At 49.5% G+C, this 11,413-nt stretch overlaps 1 long non-coding RNA gene across 1 annotated transcript in view; it reads left to right on the forward strand.

Moving 5' to 3' along the window:
* The window catches only part of LOC138854916 (uncharacterized), a 415,629-nt gene that overhangs the window by 202,913 nt on the left and 201,303 nt on the right, over nucleotides 1–11,413 (forward strand). The window lies entirely within an intron of this gene.

The raw sequence follows: 11,413 nt of genomic DNA on the forward strand, positions 1-11,413 counted from the left end.
ATGTGGGATAGATGGAATAGATGTGGGATAGATGTGGGATTGTGGGATAGATCGGATAGATGTGGGATAGAATAGATGTTAGATGTGGAATAGATGTGGGATAGATGTGGGATAGATGTGGGATAGATGTGGAATAGATGTGGGATAGATGTGGGATAGATGTGGGATAGATGTGGGATAGATGTGGGATAGATGTTAGATGTATAGATGTGGGATAGATGTGGGATAGATGTGGGATAGATGTGGGATAGATGTGGGATAGATGTGGGATAGATGTGGGATAGATGTGGGATAGATGTGGAATAGATGTGGGATAGATGTGGAATAGATGTGGGATAGATGTGGGATAGATGTGGGATAGATGTGGAATAGATGTGGGATAGATGTGGGATAGATGTGGAATAGATGTGGGATAGATGTGGAAATAGATGTGGGATAGATGTGGAATAGATGTGGGATAGATGTGGGATAGATGTGGGATAGATGTGGAATAGATGTGGGATAGATGTGGGATAGATGTGACATAGAGGTGGGATAGTAGATGGATAAATGTGGGTTAGTAGAGGGATAGATGTGGCATAGAGGTGGGTTAGTAGAGGGATAGATGTGGCATAGAGGTGGCTTAGTAGAGGGATAGATGTGGCATAGAGGTGGGTTAGTAGAGGGATAGATGTGGCATAGAGGTGGGTTAGTAGAGGGATAGATGTGGCATAGAGGTGGGTTAGTAGAGGGATAGATGTGGCATAGAGGTGGGTTAGTAGAGGGATAGATGTGGCATAGAGGTGGGTTAGTAGAGGGATAGATGTGGCATAGAGGTGGGTTAGTAGAGGGATAGATGTGGCATAGAGGTGGGTTAGTAGAGGGATAGATGTGGCATAGAGGTGGGTTAGTAGAGGGATAGATGTGGCATAGAGGTGGGTTAGTAGAGGGATAGATGTGGCATAGAGGTGGGTTAGTAGAGGGATAGATGTGGCATAGAGGTGGGTTAGTAGAGGGATAGATGTGGCATAGAGGTGGGTTAGTAGAGGGATAGATGTGGCATAGAGGTGGGTTAGTAGAGGGATAGATGTGGCATAGAGGTGGGTTAGTAGAGGGATAGATGTGGCATAGAGGTGGGTTAGTAGAGGGATAGATGTGGCATAGAGGTGGGTTAGTAGAGGGATAGATGTGGCATAGAGGTGGGTTAGTAGAGGGATAGATGTGGCATAGAGGTGGGTTAGTAGAGGGATAGATGTGGCATAGAGGTGGGTTAGTAGAGGGATAGATGTGGCATAGAGGTGGGTTAGTAGAGGGATAGATGTGGCATAGAGGTGGGTTAGTGATAGATGTGGCATAGAGGTGGGTTAGTAGAGGGATAGATGTGGCATAGAGGTGGGTTAGTAGAGGGATAGATGTGGCATAGAGGTGGGTTAGTAGAGGGATAGATGTGGCATAGAGGTGGGTTAGTAGAGGGATAGATGTGGCATAGAGGTGGGTTAGTAGAGGGATAGATGTGGCATAGAGGTGGGAGTCAGAGTTGAGATAGTTGAGAATTAACTTTTTTTATCATCGCGTGTGTTATCCTGGCGTGTGTTATCCTGGCGTGTGTTATTCTGGCATGTGTTATCCTGGCATGTGTTATCCTGGCGTGTGTTATCCTGGCGTGTGTTATCCTGGCGTGTGTTATCCTGGCGTGCGTTATCCTGACTTGCGTTATCCTGGTGTGTCTTATCCTGGCATGCTATTCTGGCGTGTGCTATCCTGGCGTGTGTTATCCAGGCGTGTGTTATCCTGGCGTGTGTTATCCTGACATGTGTTATCCTGGCGTGTGTTATCCTGGCGTGTTATTCTGGCGTGTTATCCTGGTATGTGCTATCCTGGCGTGTGTTATCCTGGCGTGTGTTATCCTGGCGTGTGTTATTCTGGCGTGTGTTATCCTGGCGTGTGTTATCCTGGCATGTGTTATCCTGGCGTGTGTTATCCTGGCATGTGTCATCCTGGCGTGTGTTATCCTGGCGTGTGTTATCCTGGCGTGTGTTATCCTGGCGTGTGTTATCCTGGCGTGTGTTATCCTGGCGTGTGTTATCCTGGCGTGTTATCCTGGCGTGTGTTATTCTGGCGTGTGTTACCCTGGCATGTGTTATCCTGGCGTGTGTTATTCTGGCGTGTGTTTTCCTGGCATGTGTTATCCTGGCGTGTGTTATCCTGGCGTGTGTTATCCTGGCGTGTGTTATCCTGGCGTGTTATCCTGGCGTGTGTTATTCTGGCGTGTGTTATTCTGGCGTGTGTTATTCTGGCGTGTGTTATCCTGGCGTGTGTTATCCTGGCGTGTGTTATCCTGGCGTGTGTTATCCTGGCGTGTGTTATCCTGGCGTGTGTTATCCTGGCGTGTGTTATTCTGGCGTGTGTTATTCTGGCGTATCTTATCCTGGCGTGTGTTATCCTGGCGTGTGTTATCCTGGCGCGTGTTATCCTGGCGTGTGTTATCCTGGCGTGTGTTATCCTGGCGCGTGTTATCCTGGCGTGTGTTATCCTGGCGTGTGTTATCCTGGCGTGTGTTATCCTGGCGTGTGTTATCCTGGCGTGTGTTATCCTGGCGTGTGTTATCCTGGCGTGTGTTATCCTGGCGTGTGTTATCCTGGCGTGTGTTATCCTGGCGTGTGTTATCCTGGCGTGTGTTATCCTGGCGTGTGTTATCCTGGCATGTGTTATCCTGGCGTGTGTTATCCTGGCGTGTGTTATCCTGGCGTGTGTTATCCTGGCGTGTGTTATCCTGGCGTGTGTTATCCTGGCGTGTGTTATCCTGGCGTGTGTTATCCTGGCGCGTGTTATCCTGGCATGTGTTATCCTGGCATGTGTTATCCTGGCGTGTGTTATCCTGGCGTGTGTTATCCTGGCGTATGTTATCCTGGCGCGTGTTATCCTGGCATGTGTTATCCTGGCGTGTGTTATCCTGGCATGTGTTATCCTGGCGCGTGTTATCCTGGCGTGTGTTATCCTGGCGTGTGTTATCCTGGCGTGTTATCCTGGCATGTGTTATCCTGGCGTGTGTTATCCTGGCGTGTGTTATCCTGGCGTGTGTTATCCTGGCGTGTTATCCTGGCATGTGTTATCCTGGCGCGTGTTATCCTGGCGTGTGTTATCCTGGCGTGTGTTATCCTGGCGTGTTATCCTGGCATGTGTTATCCTGGCGTGTGTTATCCTGGCGTGTGTTATCCTGGCGTGTGTTATCCTGGCGTGTGTTATCCTGGCATGTGTTATCCTGGCGCGTGTTATCCTGGCGTGTGTTATCCTGGCATGTTATCCTGGCGTGTGTTATCCTGGCGTGTGTTATCCTGGCGTGTGTTATCCTGATATTAAACTGTGCAAATATATAACAAGTCTAGATCACTGGTTATATTAAGATATTTATTGTTTAAAATATATCAGAAAACACTACTGGTATTTATATAGTCAGAAATCTTGTTCTAATGAACTAAAACTTTGTCCTGGTAAGTTGAAGCTTTGTCCTGGTAAGCTGAGACTGTCCTGGTAAGCTGAGACTGTCCTGGTAAGCTGAGACTGTCCTGGTAAGCTGAGACTGTCCTGGTAAGCTGAGGCTGTCCTGGTAACTGAGTCCTGGTAAGCTGAGAGCTGAGTCCTGGTAAGCTGAGACTGTCCTGGTAAGCTGAGACTGTCCTGTAAGCCTGTTAAGCTGAGCTGAGGACTGTCCTGGTAAGCTGAGTCTGTCCTGGTAAGCTGAGACTGTCCTGGTAAGCTGAGACTGTCCTGGTAAGCTGAGGCTGTCCTGTTAAGCTGAGGCTGTCCTGGTAAGCTGAGACTGTCCTGGTAAGCTGAGACTGTCCTGGTAAGCTGAGACTGTCCTGGTAAGCTGAGACTGTCCTGGTAAGCTGAGACTGTCCTGGTAAGCTGAGGCTGTCCTGGTAAGCTGAGGCTGTCCTGGTAAGCTGAGACTGTCCTGGTAAGCTGAGGCTGTCCTGGTAAGCTGAGGCTGTCCTGGTAAGCTGAGACTGTCCTGGTAAGCTGAGGCTGTCCTGGTAAGCTGAGGCTGTCCTGGTAAGCTGAGACTGTCCTGGTAAGCTGAGACTGTCCTGTTAAGCTGAGACTGTCCTGGTAAGCTGAGGCTGTCCTGGTAAGCTGAGACTGTCCTGGTAAGCTGAGGCTGTCCTGGTAAGCTGAGACTGTCCTGGTAAGCTGAGACTGTCCTGGTAAGCTGAGACTGTCCTGGTAAGCTGAGACTGTCCTGGTAAGCTGAGACTGTCCTGGTAAGCTGAGACTGTCCTGGTAAGCTGAGACTGTCCTGGTAAGCTGAGACTGTCCTGGTAAGCTGAGACTGTCCTGGTAAGCTGAGACTATCCTGGAGCTGGCTGTAGAAAGCTGAGACTGGTAAGCTGAGACTGTCCTGGTAAGCTGAGACTGTAAGCTGAGACTGTCCTGGTAAGCTGAGACTGTCCTGTTAAGCTGAGACTGTCCTGGTAAGCTGAGACTGTCCTGGTAAGCTGAGACTGCCCTGGTAAGCTGAGACTGTCCTAGAAAGCTGAGACTGTCCTGGTAAACTGAGACTGTCCTGGTAAGCTGAGACTGTCCTAGAAAGCTGAGACTGTCCTAGTAAGCTGAGACTGTCCTAGTAAGCTGAGACTTGAGCATACACTGGGGTGAAATATTTATTTACCTAAATAGTTTGAAGTTGTCCTTAGAGAATGGCTGGCCTGGTGGGCCCAACAGAGCAGCATCAGTTTTATCGAGGTCAGCAGGACCTGGGTATTTACTATGCCTTGGTCCATAGATATTCTGACGTGGGTCTTTGTACTAAAATGACTTTTAAGGTTAATTCTTACCCGGGTCTTGTCAGATAATCCTTTTAAGATGATTGTTTAAGGGTGTTCTGACAAGGGTGTTGTGTCAGCAACACCCTTGTCAGAACACCTTGTCACCAGTATTCTGACATCTGTTGGCCAGGTTTCTGACACTCCAATTTAAAAAAACTCGCCCCAATCACTTATTAGAAGACATTTCTCCCTGTAGTGAAGACGAGGGCGTATCCCTCAGCCCCGGCCACCAGCTTCCGAGGGAGGATCCTGCTCCTCTCTGTGAACTTCGTGTACACTGCCTCAGTACCATAGTTCCCTACACTGCCTCAGTACCATAGTTCCCTACACTGCCTCAGTACCATAGTTCCCTACACTGCCTCAGTACCATAGTTCCCTACACTGCCTCAGTACCATAGTTCCCTACACTGCCTCAGTACCATAGTTCCCTACACTGCCTCAGTACCATAGTTCCCTACACTGCCTCAGTACCATAGTTCCCTACACTGCCTCAGTACCATAGTTCCCTACACTGCCTCAGTACCATAGTTCCCTACACTGCCTCAGTACCATAGTTCCCTACACTGCCTCAGTACCATAGTTCCCTACACTGTCAGTCATAGTTCCCTACACTGCCTCAGTACCATAGTTCCCTACACTGCCTCAGTACCATAGTTCCCTACACTGCCTACCATAGTTCCCTACACTGCCTCAGTACCATAGTTCCCTACACTGCCTCAGTACCATAGTTCCCTACACTGCCTCAGTACCATAGTTCCCTACACTGCCTCAGTACCATAGTTCCCTACACTGCCTCAGTACCATAGTTCCCTACACTGCCTCAGTACCATAGTTCCCTACACTGCCTCAGTACCATAGTTCCCTACACTGCCTCAGTACCATAGTTCCCTACACTGCCTCAGTACCATAGTTCCCTACACTGCCTCAGTACCATAGTTCCCTACACTGCCTCAGGACCCTAGTTCCCTACACTGCCTCAGTACCATAGTTCCCTACACTGCCTCAGTACCATAGTTCCCTACACTGCCTCAGTACCATAGTTCCCTTCACTGCCTCAGTACCATAGTTCCCTACACTGCCTCAGCACCATAGTTCCCTACACTGCCTCAGTACCATAGTTCCCTACACTGCCTCAGTACCATAGTTCCCTACACTGCCTCAGTACCATAGTTCCCTACACTGCCTCAGTACCATATACACTGCCTCAGTACCCCTACACTGCCTCAGTACCATAGTTCCCTACACTGCCTCAGTACCATAGTTCCCTACACTGCCTCAGTACCATAGTTCCCTACACTGCCTCAGTACCATAGTTCCCTACACTGCCTCAGTACCATAGTTCCCTACACTGCCTCAGTACCATAGTTCCCTACACTCACCATAGTCAGCACCATAGTTCCCTACACTGCCTCAGTACCATAGTTCCCTACACTGCCTCAGTACCATAGTTCCCTACACTGCCTCAGTACCATAGTTCCCTACACTGCCTCAGTACCATAGTTCCCTACACTGCCTCAGTACCATAGTTCCCTACACTGCCTCAGTACCATAGTTCCCTACACTGCCTCAGTACCATAGTTCCCTACACTGCCTCAGTACCATAGTTCCCTACACTGCCTCAGCACCATAGTTCCCTACACTGCCTCAGCACCATAGTTCCCTACACTGCCTCAGCACCATAGTTCCCTACACTGCCTCAGTACCATAGTTCCCTGCACTGCCTCAGTACCATATACCATAGTTCCCTACACTGCCTCAGCACCATAGTTCCCTCACACACCATAGTACCCTACACTGCCTCAGTACCATAGTTCCCTACACTGCCTCAGCACCATAGTTCCCTACACTGCCTCAGTACCATAGTTCCCTGCACTGCCTCAGTACCATAGTTCCCTACACTGCCTCAGTACCATAGTTCCCTACACCTCAATACCATAGTTCCCTACACTGCCTCAGTACCATAGTTCCCTACACTGCCTCAGTACCATAGTTCCCTACACTGCCTCAGTACCATAGTTCCCTACACTGCCTCAGTACCATAGTTCCCTACACTGCCTCAGTACCATAGTTCCCTACACTGCCTCAGTACCATAGTTCCCTACACTGCCTCAGTACCATAGTTCCCTACACTGCCTCAGTACCATAGTTCCCTTCACTGCCTCAGTACCATAGTTCCCTTCACTGCCTCAGTACCATAGTTCCCTTCGCTGCCTCAGTACCATAGTTCGCTACACTGCCTCAGTACCATAGTTCCCTTCACTGCCTCAGTACCATAGTTCCCTACACTGCCTCAGTACCATAGTTCCCTACACTGCCTCAGTACCATAGTTCCCTACACTGCCTCAGTACCATAGTTCCCTTCACTGCCTCAGTACCATAGTTCCCTACACTGCCTCAGTACCATAGTTCCCTACACTGCCTCAGTACCATAGTTCCCTACACTGCCTCAGTACCATAGTTCACTAGTCTGCCTCAGTACCATAGTTCCCTACACTGCCTCAGTACCATAGTTCCCTACACTGCCTCAGTACCATAGTTCCCTACACTGCCTCAGTACCATAGTTCCCTACACTGCCTCAGTACCATAGTTCCCTACACTGCCTCAGTACCATAGTTCCCTACACTGCCTCAGTACCATAGTTCCCTACACTGCCTCAGTACCATAGTTCCCTACACTGCCTCAGTACCATAGTTCCCTACACTGCCTCAGTACCATAGTTCCCTACACTGCCTAGGTCCCTACACTGCCTCAGTACCATAGTTCCCTACACTGCCTCAGTACCATAGTTCCCTACACTGCCTCAGTACCATAGTTCCCTACACTGCCTCAGTACCATAGTTCCCTACACTGCCTCAGTACCATAGTTCCCTACACTGCCTCAGTACCATAGTTCCCTACACTGCCTCAGCACCATAGTTCCCTACACTGCCTCAGTACCATAGTTCCCTACACTGTCTCAGTACCATAGTTCCCTACACTGCCTCAGTACCATAGTTCCCTACACTGCCTCAGTACCATAGTTCCCTACACTGCCTCAGCACCATAGTTCCCTACACTGCCTCAGTACCATAGTTCCCTACACTGTACCATAGTTCCCTACACGGCCTCAGTACCATAGTTCCCTACACTGCCTCAGTACCATAGTTCCCTACACTGCCTCACCATAGTTCCCTACACTGCCTCAGTACCATAGTTCCCTCAGTACCATAGTTCCCTACACTGCCTCAGTACCATAGTTACCTACACTTCCTCAGTACCATAGTTCCCTACACTGCCTCAGTACCATAGTTCCCTACACTGCCTCAGTACCATAGTTCCCTACACTGCCTCAGTACCATAGTTCCCTACACTGCCTCAGTACCATAGTTCCCTACACTGCCTCAGTACCATAGTTCCCTACACTGCCTCAGTACCATAGTTCCCTACACTGCCTCAGTACCATAGTTCCCTACACTGCCTCAGTACCATAGTTCCCTACACTGCCTCAGTACCATAGTTCCCTACACTGCCTCAGTACCATAGTTCCCTACACTGCCTCAGTACCATAGTTCCCTACACTGCCTCAGTACCATAGTTCCCTACACTGCCTCAGTACCATAGTTCCCTACACTGCCTCAGTACCATAGTTCCCTACACTGCCTCAGTACCATAGTTCCCTACACTGCCTCAGTACCATAGTTCCCTACACTGCCTCAGTACCATAGTTCCCTACACTGCCTCAGTACCATAGTTCCCTACACTGCCTCAGTACCATAGTTCCCTACACTGCCTCAGTACCATAGTTCCCTACACTGCCTCAGTACCATAGTTCCCTACACTGCCTCAGTACCATAGTTCCCTACACTGCCTCAGTACCATAGTTCCCTACACATAGTTCCCTACACTGCCTCAGTACCATAGTTCCCTACACTGCCTCAGTACCATAGTTCCCTACACTGCCTCAGTACCATAGTTCCCTACACTGCCTCAGTACCATAGTTCCCTACACTGCCTCAGTACCATAGTTCCCTACACTGCCTCAGTACCATAGTTCCCTACACTGCCTCAGTACCATAGTTCCCTACACTGCCTCAGTACCATAGTACACTGCCTCAGTACCATAGTTCCCTACACTGCCTCAGTACCATAGTTCCCTACACTGCCTCAGTACCATAGTTCCCTACACTGCCTCAGTACCATAGTTCCCTACACTGCCTCAGTACCATAGTTCCCTACACTGCCTCAGTACCATAGTTCCCTACACTGCCTCAGTACCATAGTTCCCTACACTGCCTCAGTACCATAGTTCCCTACACTGCCTCAGTACCATAGTTCCCTACACTGCCTCAGTACCATAGTTCCCTACACTGCCTCAGTACCATAGTTCCCTACACTGCCTCAGTACCATAGTTCCCTACACTGCCTCAGTACCATAGTTCCCTACACTGCCTCAGTACCATAGTTCCCTACACTGCCTCAGTACCATAGTTCCCTTAACCTCCTCAGTACCATAGTTCCCTACACTGCCTCAGTACCATAGCTCCCGACACTGTCTCAGTACCATAGTTCCCTACATAGTTCCCTACACTGCCTCAGTACCATAGTTCCCTACACATGTTCCTTCACTGCCTCAGTACCATAGTTCCCTACACTGCCTCAGTACCATAGTTCCCTACACTGCCTCAGTACCATAGTTCCCTACACTGCCTCAGTACCATAGTTCCCTACACTGCCTCTACCATAGTACCAGTACCATAGTTCCCTACACTGCCTCAGTACCAGTTCCCTACACCATAGTTCCCTACACTGCCTCAGTACCATAGTTCCCTACACTGCCTCAGTACCATAGTTCCCTACACTGCCTCAGTACCATAGTTCCCTACACTGCCTCAGTACCATAGTTCCCTACACTGCCTCAGTACCATAGTTCCCTACACTGCCTCAGTACCATAGTTCCCTACACTGCCTCAGTACCATAGTTCCCTACACTGCCTCAGTACCATAGTTCCCTACACTGCCTCAGTACCATAGTTCCCTACACTGCCTCAGTACCATAGTTCCCTACACTGCCTCAGTACCATAGTTCCCTACACTGCCTCAGTACCATAGTTCCCTACACTGCCTCAGTACCATAGTTCCCTACACTGCCTCAGTACCATAGTTCCCTACACTGCCTCAGTACCATAGTTCCCTACACACTGTTCCCTTCACTGCCTCAGTACCATAGTTCCCTACACTGCCTCAGTACCATACCATAGTTCCCTACACTGCCTCAGTACCATAGTTCCCCATAGTTCCATACACTGCCTCAGTACCATAGTTCCCTACACTGCCTCAGTACCATAGTTCCCTACACTGCCTCAGTACCATAGTTCCCTACACTGCCTCAGTACCATAGTTCCCTACACTGCCTCAGTACCATAGTTCCCTACACTGCCTCAGTACCATAGTTCCCTACACTGCCTCAGTACCATAGTTCCCTACACTGCCTCAGTACCATAGTTCCCTACACTGCCTCAGTACCATAGTTCCCTACACTGCCTCAGTACCATAGTTCCCTACACTGCCTCAGTACCATAGTTCCCTACACTGCCTCAGTACCATAGTTCCCTACACTGCCTCAGTACCATAGTTCCCTACACTGCCTCAGTACCATAGTTCCCTACACTGCCTCAGTACCATAGTTCCCTACACTGCCTCAGTACCATAGTTCCCTACACTGCCTCAGTACCATAGTTCCCTACACTGCCTCAGTACCATAGTTCCCTACACTGCCTCAGTACCATAGTTCCCTACACTGCCTCAGTACCATAGTTCCCTACACTGCCTCAGTACCATAGTTCCCTACACTGCCTCAGTACCATAGTTCCCTACACTGCCTCAGTACCATAGTTCCCTACACTGCCTCATGTCCATAGTTCACTACACTGCCTCAGTACCATAGTTCCCTACACTGCCTCAGTACCATAGTTCCCTACACTGCCTCAGTACCATAGTTCCCTACACTGCCTCACCATAGTTCCCTCACTGCCTACCATAGTTCCCTACACTGCCTCAGTACCATAGTTCCCTACACTGCCTCAGTACCATAGTTCCCTACACTGCCTCAGTACCATAGTTCCCTACACTGCCTCAGTACCATAGTTCCCTACACTGCCTCAGTACCATAGTTCCCTACACTGCCTCAGTACCATAGTTCCGTACACCATGTTCCCTCAGTACCATAGTTCCCTACACTGCCTCAGTACCATAGTTTCCCTACACTGCCTCAGTACCATAGTTCCCTACACTGCCTCAGTACCATAGTTCCCTACACTGCCTCAGTACCATAGTTCCCTACACTGCCTCAGTACCATAGTTCCCTCACTGCCTACCATAGTTACACCCTCACACATAGTTCCCTCAGTCAGTACCATAGTTCCCTACACTGCCTCAGTACCATAGTTCCCTACACTGCCTCCTACACTGCTCAGTACCATAGTTCCCTACACTGCCTCAGTACCATAGTTCCCTACACTGCCTCAGTACCATAGTTCCCTACACTGCCTCAGTACCATAGTTCCCTACACTGCCTCAGTAACATAGTGCCTCAGTACCATAGTTCCCTACACTGCCTCAGTACCAT

The sequence above is a fragment of the Cherax quadricarinatus genome, chromosome 74, assembly GCF_038502225.1.
Source record: "Cherax quadricarinatus isolate ZL_2023a chromosome 74, ASM3850222v1, whole genome shotgun sequence".
NCBI lineage: Eukaryota > Metazoa > Arthropoda > Malacostraca > Decapoda > Parastacidae > Cherax > Cherax quadricarinatus.